Source organism: Lasioglossum baleicum, chromosome 12 (assembly GCF_051020765.1).
Source record: "Lasioglossum baleicum chromosome 12, iyLasBale1, whole genome shotgun sequence".
NCBI classification, from domain to species: domain Eukaryota; kingdom Metazoa; phylum Arthropoda; class Insecta; order Hymenoptera; family Halictidae; genus Lasioglossum; species Lasioglossum baleicum.
Window position 1 is genome coordinate 8,122,183 of NC_134940.1, and position 17,452 is coordinate 8,139,634.

The following is a 17,452-nucleotide window of genomic DNA, read 5'->3' on the forward strand; positions in this document are numbered from 1 at the left end:
TCGATTTGCAATTTAAATCCATCGGCGTACGTGCCCACGGGTCATCCGATTACTATACGGCACTGCGCTGATCATTTCACTGAACTTGGATAGCTTCGATAACAGCGTGCATCGACCAGAAGATGCCAACCGCCAACGTTTCCGACCCAACAATTTTCATAGATACCGGTCGCCGCTACCTATCCTATACCCTCGCTCCGCTAAATCGACACACAATTGGCATGGTGCTCCGAAATTTTTTCGATCCCTCCGATTGCCACGGATTTTTGCGGAATCTGTAAATCGATCGACGGATGGCAGAAATTATGCGGAAGCTGGAAATCCTGCTGGTTGTTACGTTCTCCTATTTCATAATTTATATAGTAAACTTTCGTACAAAATTTTTGCTGTCAAAGTAAATGTATAATTCGTACACCTTTCTAACGACTCAACAGTTCTCTACTGGCTACTGCCTAAAGCATGTTGACACACAATTAGAATGGCAATGAAATTACATATGTGGAAGCTAGAAATCCTGCTGGTGGCTACGTTTTCGCATTTCATAATTTACACAGTAATTTTTCATCTATAATTTTCGCCGTCCAATAAGATTATAATAGGTACACCTTTCTAAAGATCCAACAGTTCTTTACTGACTAAAGCATGCACGCCTATAGGCATATTTCAAACAATGAAAAGAGGAGCCGTCCTTTAAGAGTGCGGGTATCGAGTGCAGCATCCCCTATGCATTTTCAACCCTCCGCTCTTCGTGATTTTCTTCGATATGGTCTTCCTCGACGCTCTCGTCCTTTCCCCTTTACTAACTCGTTCCCCTCAATGATATTTCCCTATCGATTGATCTTCTTTCGTACCTCTCTTTCACCGTCTACGAATCTCGCTCCCCTTGTCTCTATTGCTTTCATTCGATCCTTACTTTATATTTCGTCGATCCTTACCTTATATTTTCTTATCGTTGTTCCAACTAACTCTCCTCGTAGAATTGCAACTTCTACCATCAGTGTTATAAATAATTTTGTACAAAAATGTTACGCGAGTTCCCATTCTCATAACATAATAATTTTATTCGCCGGAAAGAATAGCGGACGGTCGCGACCGAGTATCGCTAAGGGAGTTTCGCGAGATAATCGGGACAATTGTAGCCCGATCCGAAACCGAACGTCTTACATCACCGCTCGTACATCTCCGGAGAGCTCGGAGAAGCCGAGGTCACGAGAGGAGCACGAGAACGATTACAAAAGAGATTGGCAGGTGGTGGGGCCCAGATTCGTCCCCATGTATCGGCAAGAATATCGAATGTCGACCTTCCGGTGGACCCTCGCGGACGGTTCGAACCGTTTTCGATCGGTTCGATCGAGCCCCCATCGTGCCCTCTTTCTTATAATGTTTCTCACGTCTGTACAGACAAAAGCTGGCAAATTCCACCGTGAAAATCCACGCTCATATTGGGCCACAGCCTCCCGTGACAAAGAATGCGAGCGAGTGGAAATACGTGCGAGAAGGCTGGCAACTCCGCCGTGAAATCAGTTAGGAAATCACAGGGTCCCGATCGCTTAAGAGAGAGGGAGAGAGAAAGAGGGGGAGGGAGCGGAGTAAAAGTGAGAAAGCGAGAGAGACAGGCTCTCCTTCTTTTTCTCCCTCTCTTCCTTCGCTTCTTGCCTCCCATCGTGTGCTCCCCTCCCGCCACGGGGTCGATTATTAATTTGTAACGAACCGGCGCCGACTGTTATTATCCTATAGTTACGTGATCATGTGATTACACGCACACGCAACGCGCGTCGCTGCCTGCGTGATCTCGAAGGTACGACCGGCCAGTTTTGACTTGACGGATGCTAACAGCGAGCGAATCGAACGAAGATCGTCGCGAACACCTCGTCCGCTTCACCGTGTCCGCTGAAAACTGGCATTAGATGTTTTGCTAACCACATGTCTTCATAGACGCTGCCACTTCCCCCAGACGTAGACTCTAGCCAGCACCGCGCAAAAATAATTGCGGTTTTACACCGTCCACTTTGGAGAACTATGCCTCTCGCCGGAGACATTATCCTATCGACACATGCTCGGGTTTGTTGGCTTTTAACCCTTGCTGGTCGACCTGCCCATTCTTCTGCTTCGGAGATTGTCGATTAAATCCACTGACTGATTTTATGTATTTATTACAAAAATGAATAGGTGTAATTTAAAAAAGCAAAATCATTAGTTACATTATTTTCAATCCATTAAATATATTAAGGAAGAAAATAAACTTCCACTTCGCTCCAGTTTGTTGCAATTCAGGTACAACATTTTTATTCTGCATAAAGGTCAGCTCTCTACTAAACAATTGCTACACATTCAAGTATTGCACGAAAAATCGTACACAATGGAGTTATTCTAGGTCGGAAGAAATGTTTAATTTCCAAGTTACAATAGCTCCGACTGCAAGGGGATAATGAAATCACTAATGTTTAATCATCTTCGACAATTTTAAAATAGACAAGCCGGTGATTCGACCGGCGCCGGTAGGTTCAGCGTGAAATGACAGTATCGTTAAAGATCGAGGTGTGGTTTAAAATCGCAGCTCGGCGATTAGGATGCGTGACGGGCTATAGCTCGCGACACGTCGCGTCGAAGCGACAGAGGAAGAAACTATCGCCGAAGAAGTGCCGGATAACTACCGCTAACAAATTCGATCCGTGTGCAAACATGGCCCAGGCCGAGCAGCGAAGACTATCGATTAGTCCTTCCGGGAAGGCAGCGCGGCCGTCGTGTAATCCGACTGCCGTCTTCGGATGGAATTATTTCGACATCGATTTCGATCATCTACGTTCGATGGAGAATTGCCCGTCTCATCATCTCTCCGGCTACCTAGTCGTGAAATCGCTTTATACTCGCATCGGATCGACCATCTGCAATCGATAGACAACCGCATGAATATTATAGAAGAGTCATTAGATTTTCCAACCGTGTATATTTTCTCGATCTGTATCGATCGCAACATTTATGACGAGCCTCTGAATCTGAACGGCTTCGACATCGTTTAATTTATACGGTGCTGTAACGACCACGGTCTGCCGCGTAACTTATGTCATCGTGTAAATTATCATTTAGGTATCCGCGACAAGTAATTATAGTTTTACATACCTCCCAACGAAACGCCAACTGCCTGGAAACAGTATTTGTCAATCATCCTCCACTTTTTTATCCGGTATCCCGCTGCAACGTACAATTCTGAATGATTGCATTTGAATCAATGACAATCCGTTTGGGTGACAACGTGAAGCAACGTCATTAAATTAATATTTTCTCAGCTTCAATGTAAAACTTCTTGAAGCGTGAATGAGTCTGATCCGTCACGCACCGGGGTGAAACGCTATTCGGCTCCCCCGAGTTTAGCCGAGCGAACGAGAAACAGACAGGTGTTCAATCACCATGGAAGTTTTCATTTCGGTCGTGCGCACAGTGTTGGTCTGTTTTTAATTTTTGAAATACGGGCAACGTGGGCGTTATAAATGTTCGAAATTGAGGGAGGTGCGGTGTTCCAGCGTTCCTGATACGTACGCGTAAAGCGCGACGTCGAGTCGCCTGCGGGTAATCGGATTTCCCGGCTCTGCCGGACAGCGATGGCAGCGATAATGGAATTACCGTGGGGTCAGCACTTAATTACCTCGATGTATAGTCCGCCGCATGGAACAACAATTCGTTTTCGCCGCAGGAGACATCGCCACGGAGACGTTTCAAGACGTTCGATGCACCGATTCGCGGAACGGAACGCGTGACCCGGTTATGCCGATTCCTTTCTCGACCCGACCCGACCAACCATGCCACTAGCCACCACCCGGTGGTTCCGCTAATTTTTCCTCGTTTACTTTCCACCCCCGCACTCGCTCGCGTTGTTTAATTCCGCACTGCGATACCCGGTTCCGAGAAGGAATTCCTATTCCAGAACCCCCGAGTCTCTGCCTCGACAAACAGCATGTTTAAGTAATTGCGACCGAGTGGACATCGACCGACGGTCTCCGTAATCTGACGATGCGGAAACCAACGGAAGACGATCTAATCGGTCAGTCTTTAGTCGATCCATTCCATCCCTGCTTCTCACATGATTTGTCGGAAAATCGGGGCTAGAATTTCACTAACCCCTTGCACTATAACGCCGAGACAGATCCGTGATGAAGATCGACAAAAAATTGTTCTATTGTTCTGACACTATTTGCATTTTAATTAAATGAAAGTAGTCTTTAAATGTCGCTCGAATTGTACACCTCGAATTTAGCAGTTTTCTGTGTACATCAAATTTGCTTCCTGACATAACTCCACTCCATTTCAGCAATCAACGTAACGTGTGGACCGTGTAAAGCAACTGCATTTTTATCGTCGATTTTATAGTGACGTGCAAGTCAGTTATATCGATTACCGCAAATAAGTATAGATGTGAAAACCACGCCAACCTGAATTCATAATCTCCGTTGCATGTTCCCTTACCTAGATACGTATTGCCGTTTCGTCCGAATGTAATTCCGCCATTGATCCAATCACATAAATCTCTTTGGCAGCCATCTGTCACTGATACAAATTCAGAGCAAAATTGTACCTCGGTCACTTTTAAAAGCGGATCCTTATTACCGACGCCAATTTTAATTAAAATGTCACTTCTGGAAGTGGCACGGACTTTTTTTTTTAATGTGACGATGTCATCTGACTTTGGACGAAGCGGGCTCTGTATTCTTATGATGGTAATTTTATACGGAACAACACTGACTATGATAACTTCGATGTACCAAGCGTTTCATTTAATCGAGGACACACTTTTGGTCACCTCAGAATTGGTGAACACGTCGAGATGATAAATGGGAGATCTGTCTGATCCGAATGTCGCATTAACGTTCGAATTCGACGTCGATGTGACTCGATACTTTTTTTTTTCGTAGATCGATCAGAATTAATAGGATCCGATCAAGCCTTCGATTTTTCGATATTCGATAAAGTTGCTCGTCCTCTGAACGCACTGGTTTGTTTGCGTTTCATTCCGACAAGATCTGCATCTGGTTAAAAAAAGCAGTGCGATCGGACGCTGTACGAATTGTTTTCTAACACAGTTTTAGACGAAACATTGTCTGGTCAATGTAAAACTGCGTGCATCACAAAACAAACTTGCTCGATTCAACAAAAACTCAAAATAGAACGGCTCGATTTTATTTGGATCTGCTTGAATTCCTCGCTTCGACGGAACAGGTGCATCAGATTCTATACATTTCGAAAATGAAAATACTGCTTTTGCCTTAAGACTTTTGGGAACAGCATAGTTTACTCGATACTAAACTTTCCACCACCGGTTCCAGATATTTTTCATTTTATAATTATTGAAATAGTAAAAATGATTTCATAAGAAATAATTGCACAAAGTCTAAACAAAATCAATCTTGTCATTTTTATAAGGAAACATGTACCTTACTTTTAAGGCTCGGTAGGTTTAGTATTAATATATTTACGGAATAGTTGAGATGAACAAAAGACACGACTATTTAATTAAATAAATAACTTCTGGGAATAATTGTATTTTTCTGTAAGGTATACGACAAGGCAAAGGAATTTTTAAGACATTATGATCATTATTTCGAGACATTGATCGATCCTGAAACGTTCGAAGAAGAAATCGCAGGAGGGTCTTCGAAGCAACCTAAAACTCGTCCCGGCGAATATTTCGTTCGCACGGTTTCATTTAAATTACCATTCCCCCGACCAGAGGGGTTCGGCAACGCCTTGCGTATAATAGTCCATTTTCTATAGACTATATCCTATAGTCTGTTCCAATGTCTCGCCGATAATTGCGACGCGGTAACTCGAACGAGTTAGCGATTCTTTAAGGGATGGATTTCGAAACCGGTTTCGCATTATGCGCTATTCTCACCCCGAGGCGCTTCTCAAAGTTCGGCCGGGTTTTTATTTTCCACGGCAAAGGGGTGGTCAAGGAGACGAGCCGATCGATTTCAGTAGCCGTGTTAATTCTGCTTGACGGTTACTCGCAACATTCTTGAACCGGTCCTAATTTGAATTGCCTCCGCCCCTCGTCTTTGATTCGACGATCAGACGTCGAAAATTCTTGGTTTACTAGAGTCGTAATTTTTTAAGAAAGTTTTTAAAACAGATTATTTTAAAGTGCAAGAAATCTTATCTAAAAATCACACACACACTTCAAATAATAGTTTTCAAAAATCTTATCAAAGTCTTAAGATTTTTTGGAAAATCTTATTTAAAAATTTTTTAAAATATTAAACCAGTTATTTTGTTATTATGATTTTTATATTTTTTATACATTCATAGAAAAATTATGGAAACTAATACTTCTGTTATTTTTTTAGTCCTGTTTTCAATTACGCAAATATCAAAAAATCATAGCTCGAAACGCAAACGGATGCCAGTATTTCGATGATCCCCAGCACACTCCCGCATCTGGCAGCTAGTTACTAATCAATTCCTGCGCGAGCATCAACACTGTGATTACATCGCATACCGACACGTCACAGCTCAAACGGTGCATATACGCGTGGAATTCAAGTGCGCGTACACCTTCCACTGAAATTCGAAGTCATTTCTAATACAGTAATTGCTTCGAATGGAGGGGAACTGGCATCGGTTCAGATTGCGTTCGTCAGCGAACTGTTTCCGTTCCTAGCCGGATGATTTATCTGCTTCGTTTTCATTTCGCATCCTCATTTTGTAATGCCGCGAAATTTTCGCACTGCGTGATTCACTGCTCTTCTCACAGGAAAGTCGACTTTTCTTAACCTGAGCTAAATTTCACTGACCTTGTACTCTTTCATGGATATTCAATTCACCATTGTAGCTGCACAGAATTTTTATTTTGCATAAAAATCCATGATATAAAAAAAATTAGAATATGGTTGTTAATCGATTTGGCTTGTGAATGGTCCATAAGATCTACCCAGCATTTTTGGCAGAAACGTTACGGAATGCAGCCAAATTGTCATAAATAAACTGCGTTCATATTATTCTTGAGTCTATCAAAATGGTTACTGAAAGAACCAATTTTTCATTTGGTTTCCATACCGAAAAAATGTCTAATTTGCATAGAGATCCGATAAAGAGTGTTCTGTATCAGGAATATAAAAGTTGGATTAAAACCGTTCCCGAAAAAGTGGTTTACCTCGAAAGCAGCAGACATCCTCGCTCGCGTTCCTTCTCGGCGCGCTCATTACCACCCCTTCTAATCCTAGGTGGTTGTTGTTTTTTTTTTCTTGACTGCAGTATACGAGGTCTAAGAAACACGACTTCGTCGTAGTCGCGCGGCTGGCTCGGTGGTGTAATTATGCTGCGCAGTGATTGGCGTGGTTCATGGAACAGAGGGTGCAAGCGTGGCTAAGCACGAGGGTAGCGGCGGTCTTGGTCGGGGCGCGAGAGAGGAAGAAAGAAAATGAGAGAGAGAGAGAGAGAGAAGGAGAGAGAATCGGGGGTGGCCGTGGGGCGAAGGAGAGGGTTTTTAGCTCGAATTCATTAGAAGTAAAAATCGATAGGCGACGCTCTCGCTGCCTCCGCCGGCAACGTTTCGCTTGGCAAAAAGAATGTGAGAGCATTGCCACCCCCTTCCTTTCTACTATACTCGCAGCTCTCGCCCTGTTGTTCTCCATCTTTCTCTGGAAGCCACCCTCACACTCCTCGCCGCTTCTTCTTTCCCGCAGAATTGTAGCTAACCAGGCTGCTTCTGCGAGGCGATACTCGGTGCTCGAGAAAAAAAAAGAAGAAAAATAAGAAAAGCAGCACGAGCAACGATGGAATTTTACTGTCACGACCGGGGGTGGGCGTTTATTCCTCTTCTTGCCCTTTTCGGTGAGAGGCATCGCCTTCGAGCGGAAATCTGTTTTCTGTCTGTGCTGTGCTACAAGTTTGATAGGCGTTCTTGTCTCGCCGAAGGTTAACGGCTCGAACAATTGCATACGCGTCACTTCGATATTTTACATCTTCGAATTATCGCCACGAAAACCAGAGGGCACGCCTCGCGCCTCGCGTCGGTAAAGATTGACCACCACGATCGAGAAACCGTCAGCTTTTGTTTGAGACTGAGCCCGAGCTTTATAAGCATAAACGTGTCACCTGGAACGAAGAAATTATTCATCGCTGGCAACACATTTCATATTAATGCTCTGCGTACGATATCGCAACGGGTGTCGTTTACTTTCGCACCGTGCGATGCGCGATAGAAGGCGCAGCGATAATATCTTTCGTAACTTCTGACCGCGGGAGCTGAGACCTGACAGTTATGCAAAGCAAATCAGGCTTAACCTTGGTGTTTGGGAATACCGATCGATCAGGATCGAACGCGTCAATCTTTGACAGTGTCTCTGTTAAACGATCTTTAGTCGCACCCCACCTCTCTCCCTCTCTTTCGGTTCTCTCGGATCGAGCTGTCTTTGTTATTGTTTTTCGGAGCCACCCTATAAACACAGTGACGGCTGTACGAAAAATATAAGAGGAGAGGGAGGGGCGATAGGGGGACGACTGCGGTGAAGAAGTAGCAGGAGAAACGCGGAGCCGGAGGGGCGGCCAAATTAACGGTAACCACTTCGGCTTGGTCATTAGAGAAAAACTTTCTTTCCACTGGCGCCAACCAATCCGACCCCAAGGATCCCCGGACCTGAGAGAATTTTCAATCGAATCGCAATCCTCGAAACGCTTTCGCCCTCATTTTCACGTAACGAGGACGCGTCGACCCGCCGCTTACACCCCATCTAGCTCCCATCCCCTCCGCTTTGAAATCTTCTGCCTGTTGTTTCTTCCTCGAAACACGCAATTCCGATTCCGCTGCGAAGAAATACGTACGTCGAAATATATAAGCTGAACGTCATGCAAATAATCTTCATTCCACATCTCTTTCTTTTTATCTTCCTCTCGATGGTTCCTCTAGCGATTGCCCGTAAATAATGTCTCCGATAAATAACATCCGGAAATATTAAATATCGCGACCGCATGAAGTAGTTAACCAGAAGCAATTAAACGTCTAACACCCTCGGAGATCGAGTCCCCGGCGAATGAAAAACCTGAGAGAGAGAAGAAGGAAATAACGTTCCGCTATAGAAGTATGAAAAGGTGGAACGGATCACGCCAATGGAAACGGAGAAACTGTTCTTTGCGTAGGATTCCTTGCCTCAATGTCCTTCTTTGATGAATCCACATCGTCTCGGAACCGCCGTCTTTCCTTCTCTTAATTACGGTCCCCGGAGAATGGGGCGGCAATGAGGGAAGGACGGTGGCGGCTATTAACGTCCGACGATCGAAGGATAGCGCGCGCGTTAGAAAGAGCGAAAAGGGGTAGGTGCGCGGGGGTGGGTGGCGGTGCGAAAGGGCGAAGTGGATCTTAAATGAATAGAGAAAGAAACTTGGCTACTTTTATGTATTCTATACTCGACGTGTGCGGTTTCGAGGATCGGGGGTGGGACTCAGTCGCGACTCGTCGACTGGGCGAGAAAGCTGGAAAAGTAAAAATGGGGCGCGCGGGGTGGGGGTGAACTGCGGAGGAGGGGTTGTGGAAACGTCACTCGTTGGCGGGGATAATTAGACGAAGCGAAAAGAGATACTAGAAGACGAACGGAAAGAGAGGAGAGGCGACTTCTGGGTAAAGCGGCGCCAGATAAGACTTAATATTTGATCGTGAGCCCACCCTTGCATCGCTCTCCGACTCGACCCGCAACCCCCTCGCTTCTCGATCGATCTGCGCCCCTTACCAACCCCGCGGCAGCCAACTATCAGGGGCAAATCTGTTGACACTACCGGTCGAAACCTTGTTTCCGATTTCCGTGGGATCGTTCCCGTGGAGATCGACGACGGCGTCCTTGCCGGCCTTCGCGGCCATCCTGACGCCATACGCTTGATTAACGCGCACGTGTCTCCTGCCATTCCCTTGGACTTAATATAACGACACATTTCGCTGAAGGCTGCGCTTCGATTCTCACCGCGAACCGTTCCGATCGTTATTGAAAACGATTTTACTCCAACCACGACTCCGAAACTTTTCACCGTACTCGAGCTTCGCGAAGGATAAAAATAATTTTACTGCAGTTACGTTATTTATATGCTCTAAAGGATGTGATTAGGTGTAGATTGTTCACTGGTTCCTCCGAATCGGCAATTAGAAAATTACTTTGGAAATATTCGACGCTTCTGAAGACCCGTTGGTGTAACTTTAAGGATCGGTCGTCGCCTTGCCTTTGTTATTTCGTGCCCGTCGCGGAGTCACGAAATTCGTTATGTGCAATGTAAACGGGCTTCGTGACTCGGAAAGCGTTTGTTTCATTGCGCTCATTTTAATCGGGGACATCGTACTTCATAAAACTCCGCGTAACCACGTGAACCAACGCCGTCGGCTCACTGGTCCCATTGATTTATTCAAAAAAGCATCGTAATTCAATCCAACAATTACGTATCAGGAAAGAGTTACTGAATCTAGCTAATCATAATGCTAAGGTACAAATTACAATCGCAAAACGGTCACTTAATATTTTTCGTAAGACTTTAACGACTTTGATAATTCATTATAATCCGCTTTCATTTTAATTCTGACAACTAGACTGGATTATAATCGTACAGGGGTAGAAACAATATTTTTCGGAACAGATAGTACTGCTACAACGCAACTTCGGCGCTACATGGCAACATTTGCTGCGAAGTACAATTACAGATTTCGTGCTTCCCGGTGGCGCACGAATACAAAATTGGATCCGAAGTTTGCATTGTAAGCCGGGGAAACACGTTAGAAGGAAGGGGCCTCGGTTCTCGGGGCGGAGGTGTATGTAGTATCCTGTTGGCGTACACGTAAGATTTCACGAAGTTTTCTCGAGGATGCTCCGTAGCATGGCGCGGTGGATGCAAAGTAGCCGCGGGGCACCCTCAAAGAAATTCCATGGCGAGGCGGCGAATCGATTAGACGCCGGTCAACTTCGACCCTGTCGAACCGCAGACTCGATATTCCTTATTCCTCCCCCAACCCCTTGGCTCTCTCGGTCTCGGTCTCCTTTCCTCCCGGGACTCGGTTCGAGCGTATAATTATCAGAGGCACGCGAGCCCAGAGACCCTCCTCGAGAGGGCCTATGTAAGTTCTGTTCCTCCTGCTCTCGCAGACGTTATTCCGCGCTTCTCTTCCTCTCCCTTAGCGTCTTTCCCGCGTCTCCTCCGCGCAGTCCAGGCCTTTCGTTCGCTAATACTAGGAAGAAACCTAGACTTACCGCGGGCTTTGGCTAGGTTCCCTACCAGGGGCTCGACCCCGTGCTGGAGGAGCCACGGCGCCCCATTACCATACGATTTTCATGTTAGCGCCTCCGGGGCCCGAAAGCTGCACGACCGCGCATTATACTTAACTTAACCCGAGCCGCAACTCTCCTGTACACACGTGAGGATTCGGGACGTGTACACGTTTCCTGCGAGCGCGTACCCGTGCGAGACCCGTGCGCACTGCGCGCCTGTTTCGCCACTCCGGGCGACGTCGGCGTAGGTGTAGGTGTGGCAGGACCATGGAATCCCGGCGTAGATAATTGTACAATGCTGTAAACGGTTTACTTCTGCTCAATGGCGTAGCCACCAGGGGCTCCCAACCACCGACTCTTACCTCTACAGCGTTCACCACTCTCACAGTCCCAAATTAACCCTTTCCACTTTTCATTCTATTAGATTGGCAACTAAGTTCGCGACCTTCATATTCTCTCAAACAAACTCATTTACATTAGGTTGTTGCAATTGAAGTGGCCGTTTTTCACATTTGAAACTTCCCGCCTTTGTAGTTCAGTTTTTCCACGACAGATGGCGTTGAAGTTGTACAATTTGAAAAGTACATATCTTGCGTGTATAAGATTATTAATATTGTATAATATACATGATTCAAAATAGATTTTCGTTCACCATGGAAAAGAAGGAAATCCGTATAATTTAGTTGTACGACTTCAAACTTGGACATACTGCGTCTGAAGCAGCGAAAAATATAAATGCCGCTTTCGGTGAAAGAATAGCAAGTGATCGGACCATAAGGCGTTGGTTTGAAAACTTTCGTTCCGGAGATACAAATCTGGAAAATGAGCCTCGTGGTCATAAGCCAGCAGCTATTAAAGATTTAGATTTAAAACAGATAGTTGAAAGGGATTCACGTGAAACCACAATTGCTGATAAATACAGTCAGGAAATTAATATAATGTACGAAAAACTGCGTGTTCAACAGTCGACATTAGTCACTAGACGTGGTGTAATATTGCTTCACGATAATGCTCGGCCACATATTGCGAAAGATACAGTAAAAAAATTATCAGAAGTGGAGTGTGAAGTTCTTCCTCACCCTCCTTATTCGCCTGACCCGTCACCTACTGGTTACCATTTTTTCATGCACCCAGATGGCTTTTTGAATGGAAAAATATTCCAAAAAGAACGTGCTGTAAAAACTGCATTTGATGAATTGATTGCCTCACGTTTGTTAGATTTCTACCAGAAAGGCATTGAGGCACTTGTATCACGATGGAAGAAGTGCATTGATGTCGATGGAAATTATTTCAATTAATGGAATATGAATAAAGCTTGTAAAATAAAAGTTTATGTTAAAGATTCAAAACGGCCATTTCATTTGCAACAACCTAATATATATCTTTTAAGCACGAGTATTTTATATCAAATTAATTGCAGAATTCAGAGCTTTCCAATGATGTACAGTTCAAAAGGAATGGTCGGTGAATGAGGTTATAATGATACAATAAAAGAATTACGAAAGGAAAGTTCCGCGAATTTAGTTGCCAACCTAATGCAGTAAAGTCGCGTTTACTGTTCGACAGCCTGTGTTGCACGGACAGTGATCGCATACCCGATCGCGGACAGTAAACGCGATTTTACTGTATATGCTTTTTCATTTTATTTCATTATATGAAATTGATATAACACCTCGTACAATACTTAAATGTTTAGTAATTCCCCCGACATATTTCATAATGTAAACAATATTGTGAATAATGGTACAGCAATTTTTAGTGAATACATCACTTAAACATTTTATAAAACGAGCTTCTTTGAAACAAAGAAACAACATTTCTTTCATCATATGCGAAAAACATTTTAATATTTGGTTATTCCTCCCTTTCTTCCGTATATAAGCTGCACGACTGGACTGCGGGTCTTCACGCAAAATAAGAATTTCCTTCGTCACTTACAAAATGCAGGAACCATACAAAAATGTCTTTTTCCGTTTTAAATTACATTCACACATTTTTGCCATAAATGCATCGAATCCGCAGTACATCTATGACACACAGAAAATTGAACAGCGAACATATTCTGACCCCGCAGCACCGCTTACACATAATATACGTGATAATTTAATCTCCGAATGTTTAATATATCAAGAACAGTTTGCAGAAAGGAAATGTATACTTTGCAGCGCAAATTCTGTTGCGGCGGCCGCCCCTGGGCTCCACTGGGGCCCCGTTGCATTCACGCAAATGTGACTACGCGTGATTACGTGTGACCGCTGGGAGGCACTTGCAACAATCGCGGAGATGCACTGACAGGCAGCTTTATTTGCCTAATTACCGGACTTAACCAGGGAAAATGGTAGTGAATAATACCTCGCGATGGCTGGGTTAACTACGCACGGGTAGAGTGCGCTGGGCGTGTTTCTTTGCGCGCGAGCGTGCGCGTATGTATAGTGTACGCGTTAGTACACACGTGTGTGTTCTACGTGCACGCGAATAATGTATGCGATGCATATTAAACCGGGAGAGAAGATTAGAGGTTTTCTAACGGGTATCCCGGTGTTCTTTCCTGTGTATCGCGGTAACTTTAGTTATCTCTATTAATTTTTTATTCGGCGGGGCCGTGGCGAGGATATCGGTATAGTTATACGTAGAAAACGTTTCCGGTAGATTTGCTCACGTGTACATCGAGTCCCGTGTATTATTCCTTCGATCCCTCGCGAACGCAAAACCGGCGCGGCGTAAAAGGGTAGCAAACCGAGGGGGGAATTCCGTGTTTAGAATCCGTAAAGCACCGAAGCGTACGCTTGCATGGTGCAAAACTGTAAACGGCGATCGTAAGAGCATACAGAGCTGTCATTACTAGATAATTATTTCTCCATAAAGTAGAAATAACAGTGGCGCGGTCGAGGGCCCACCGTTAGCCTTCAATTAAAAAATTTAAAGTTTACACGTCGCGCAATTCTGCGACGGCGAATAGATTCGTATACGCTCCTTAGGGATCGCGAATTATTATTACGATCCCCGGTGGCTCGAAATTCCTGCGAAAAATATTCACTTGGCGAAATCACAAGTCATTTTACAATATGACTCGAGGAATCTCTTGGCGGAAATTTATTTTGAAATGCTTCGGATTACTCGCATTGCGGAATGTGTGTGTGTGTGTGTGTGTATCAGTGAATTTACTGCAGTTTTATTTTTCTTCGAGCTTATTCTGCTTTCTTGACACGTATATTTGTGTAGTGGGCTGTAGACGAAATAGATATATTTGATATGAACTTTATCTGTATATGTTTTAACATGGGCAACTTCTATTTTGCATAAAGATTCAATGCCAGACGTCTGCGACCTCGTATTTTGCATATAAAAATAAATTGAATTAATTTTTTCAACTTGATCTCCCAGGGCTATTAGTACAGGAAAGGAGATACCACTTAACTTCTGAAAGTTTATGGAGATTATGCATAAAGATCTGCCATTGATCACGTTTCGACTTAATATTCAAAGAAAATTACTGTTACCCGATACAAGCATTTCTGGCTCGATAGGCTGAGAATGTACCAGGGTGCACACTATCAATTAGCGTCGCGTCGAGGGCTGGGAAATAGAGTTCTTCGCGGAGGAAAACAATCGGGACGGGGGTGGGATATCTCGTGTTTAGAATCCGTAAGGCTTCGGGCGTTCGTTTGCACAGCGTAAACGACGATCACGGGGGCAGACCAGCCGGCCATTGCCAGACGATTATTTACCCTTCTTTCTGTAGTCTCCTCTCACTGGAGCATGGATACACCGTGGCTAGGTGCGCTGTCGTTTCCAAGTTGGACATGAACTGCCATGACACCGGTTAAACTTTAACGAACACTGCTATGGCCAGAGGAGGACAACAATTTTATGGGGAGCAAGGCGGTCAACTGCGTCGCGCCGGATCACTATTCCACCTTTTATTTACTCGCGAGACGGCCATCGCGTCTGAATATTAAAATCGGCGAAGGGACTAAAACGTGGGAGACTGGAGGAGTCCAATAGATTTTGCTTTATGGTACTATTCCATGGAGCTGAAATTCTAATTTCGATGGTCACTATGACCAGGCTGCCCTCGAAATTTAACTATGAGGGTCAGATAAAATTCTTCCGATGAACACATTACTCGATGATAGAGCTTGTTAAGGTGGAAGTGTAGTCACGTGACTTTTAAGATAGGGGACTGCAGGCAGGGTCCGCAAAAAAATTATTAGTTCTCGAGATATCAAGTTATCAATCAATCTTTTCTTGCATGATTCTTCAAAAATGTGTGGGGTCCAATTACCTCCTTGTACACGGTTAGCATTAGAATATCAGTATACAGATCGAAGGTTAAACAATGTACATTTAAAATCTTCCCTTTAAATTTTACAATAAATTTACTGATTTATATTTTAATATAACATTTTCTCTCTCAGCAAAATGAACAATGCATGCTGTAAAAATGGAATTTATGCAAGCATTTCGAGGACGTGCTCACCGGTGTCGATGAAAAGCGATGGGCGCGTAACAAAATTGTTGATCGTTCCTCCGCAAAAGTTCATTGTTTTTTGCGTCGATGCGAGGCTAGACGGGCAGCGGACCGGTGAACGTGTTAAGTCAGGGATCTATCGCGACATCGCCGAGCGGAATTGTGCGAATAAACCGACGTTGAGGTACGCCGATCGGCGTTCCCGATAGATTCTCTACGGTCCCGCTGTAAACCTGGCGTCGTTACTGTCACCCACGAATCTCGGGGTAACTCGTGCACGTTGTTCCGGCCGTCTGGTGGACGATCGTAGCCCGTTGAGCTCGGAAAGTGTTCCAGAGGTAGCACGCACAATTATTGTCATTGTCACCCACGAGTTTCCATACTCGTCAGCGCACGGTTGAGTAAAAGTCGATTTAATGCGGGAACCATGGTGAGAGGGCACGAGGGGGGTCCTTGCGACAGGTCGGGAGACGGTCGTCGAGGATCGAGGAATCAACCAATCGGCCGGTCGTACGTACGACAATTATTACTATCATCGTCCGTGGATCTCCGACCGTCGTGGCTTTGCGAGCGCGTTGAAAAAATCATTCTCTCTCGGCGCGGCGCGGCGGGTCGTGGCACGCGGAACGATCGGTCGTTTCGAAAAAGCGGAATCGCGCGATCGATCGACGGTTATTGCGATCGACGAGCATTCGGGAAGCGAGGCGCGTTCTGCCCACGAGCCAGCGCATCCCGGAACGTCGATCCGGGAATCGATTAACCGTCGCGATTTTTCTTCTTACGCCCCGGACAAATTGCCTAATAAGTTATCACGGTTCGTAACTGTCCCGCCCGCGAGATCGAAGCCGGACCGTATAACGCACACCGGCTCGAATCTCTCTTTACCTATCGACGATCGTCATTGAAGATCGCTTCCTACTGTTAACGTGTACTAATGTGCGGCGATCGAAAATTTATCGAGCCCTCGGGAAAAAAATGCAAACGGCCTGTCTTTCGAGCATGGGACGCGCGTGATGGATCTATAAATGAAACCTGAAAAGTTGAAAATAAATTTGTTCCCGAGGCCCACCGAAAGGAACAGCAAAGAACTGCTATTTCGTATTCTCCAGCATAAAATATGAAATTACCAGTAAAGTATCGGAAAGCCGTTCGCATGTGATGATGGTCGCATAAAGTGAGTTTAACAGAAACGAATATGTTATTAAAATTGTGTGAGAGGATGATCATCCCTTCGGTCGATGTCGAGCAAGGGTTAATCGCACGCGACACCGTTTCGGAGATCCCGCGTGCGTTATGTGGAGAAAATCGGTCGTGCTCGGTGTTTTACGGGCATTTTATTATCTTTTCGGGTTCGATCGATAAAAATAATCGAATATTACGATTCGAGGAGGATGTATACAGAAACGTTTCACGGATCATCCTCTCGCCGGGTGATGTTCAATAACACTGAAGACACGTCGAAGAAAACTATGCCGTCGTAAAAATTTCACATTGCAGCGGAGGGGGGAGAGAGAGGGGGGGGAGCTGAATTCTTGATCAGCATAAAGTACAGCGGGTATTAAATGCAAAATTGTGTATATGCCACCCGTTGTGCTCTTTTTGTTCGACCGGATGCTGAAAACACTTCGAAGCCCGGGCCCGGGTGATAAAGCTGCGTTCCAACAAGAAATAAAGGAGATCGCGAAGATCTCACTGGCAAATCCGAGATCGTCGATCGATCGTTCGGAACCCCCTGGCAATAATTATTATC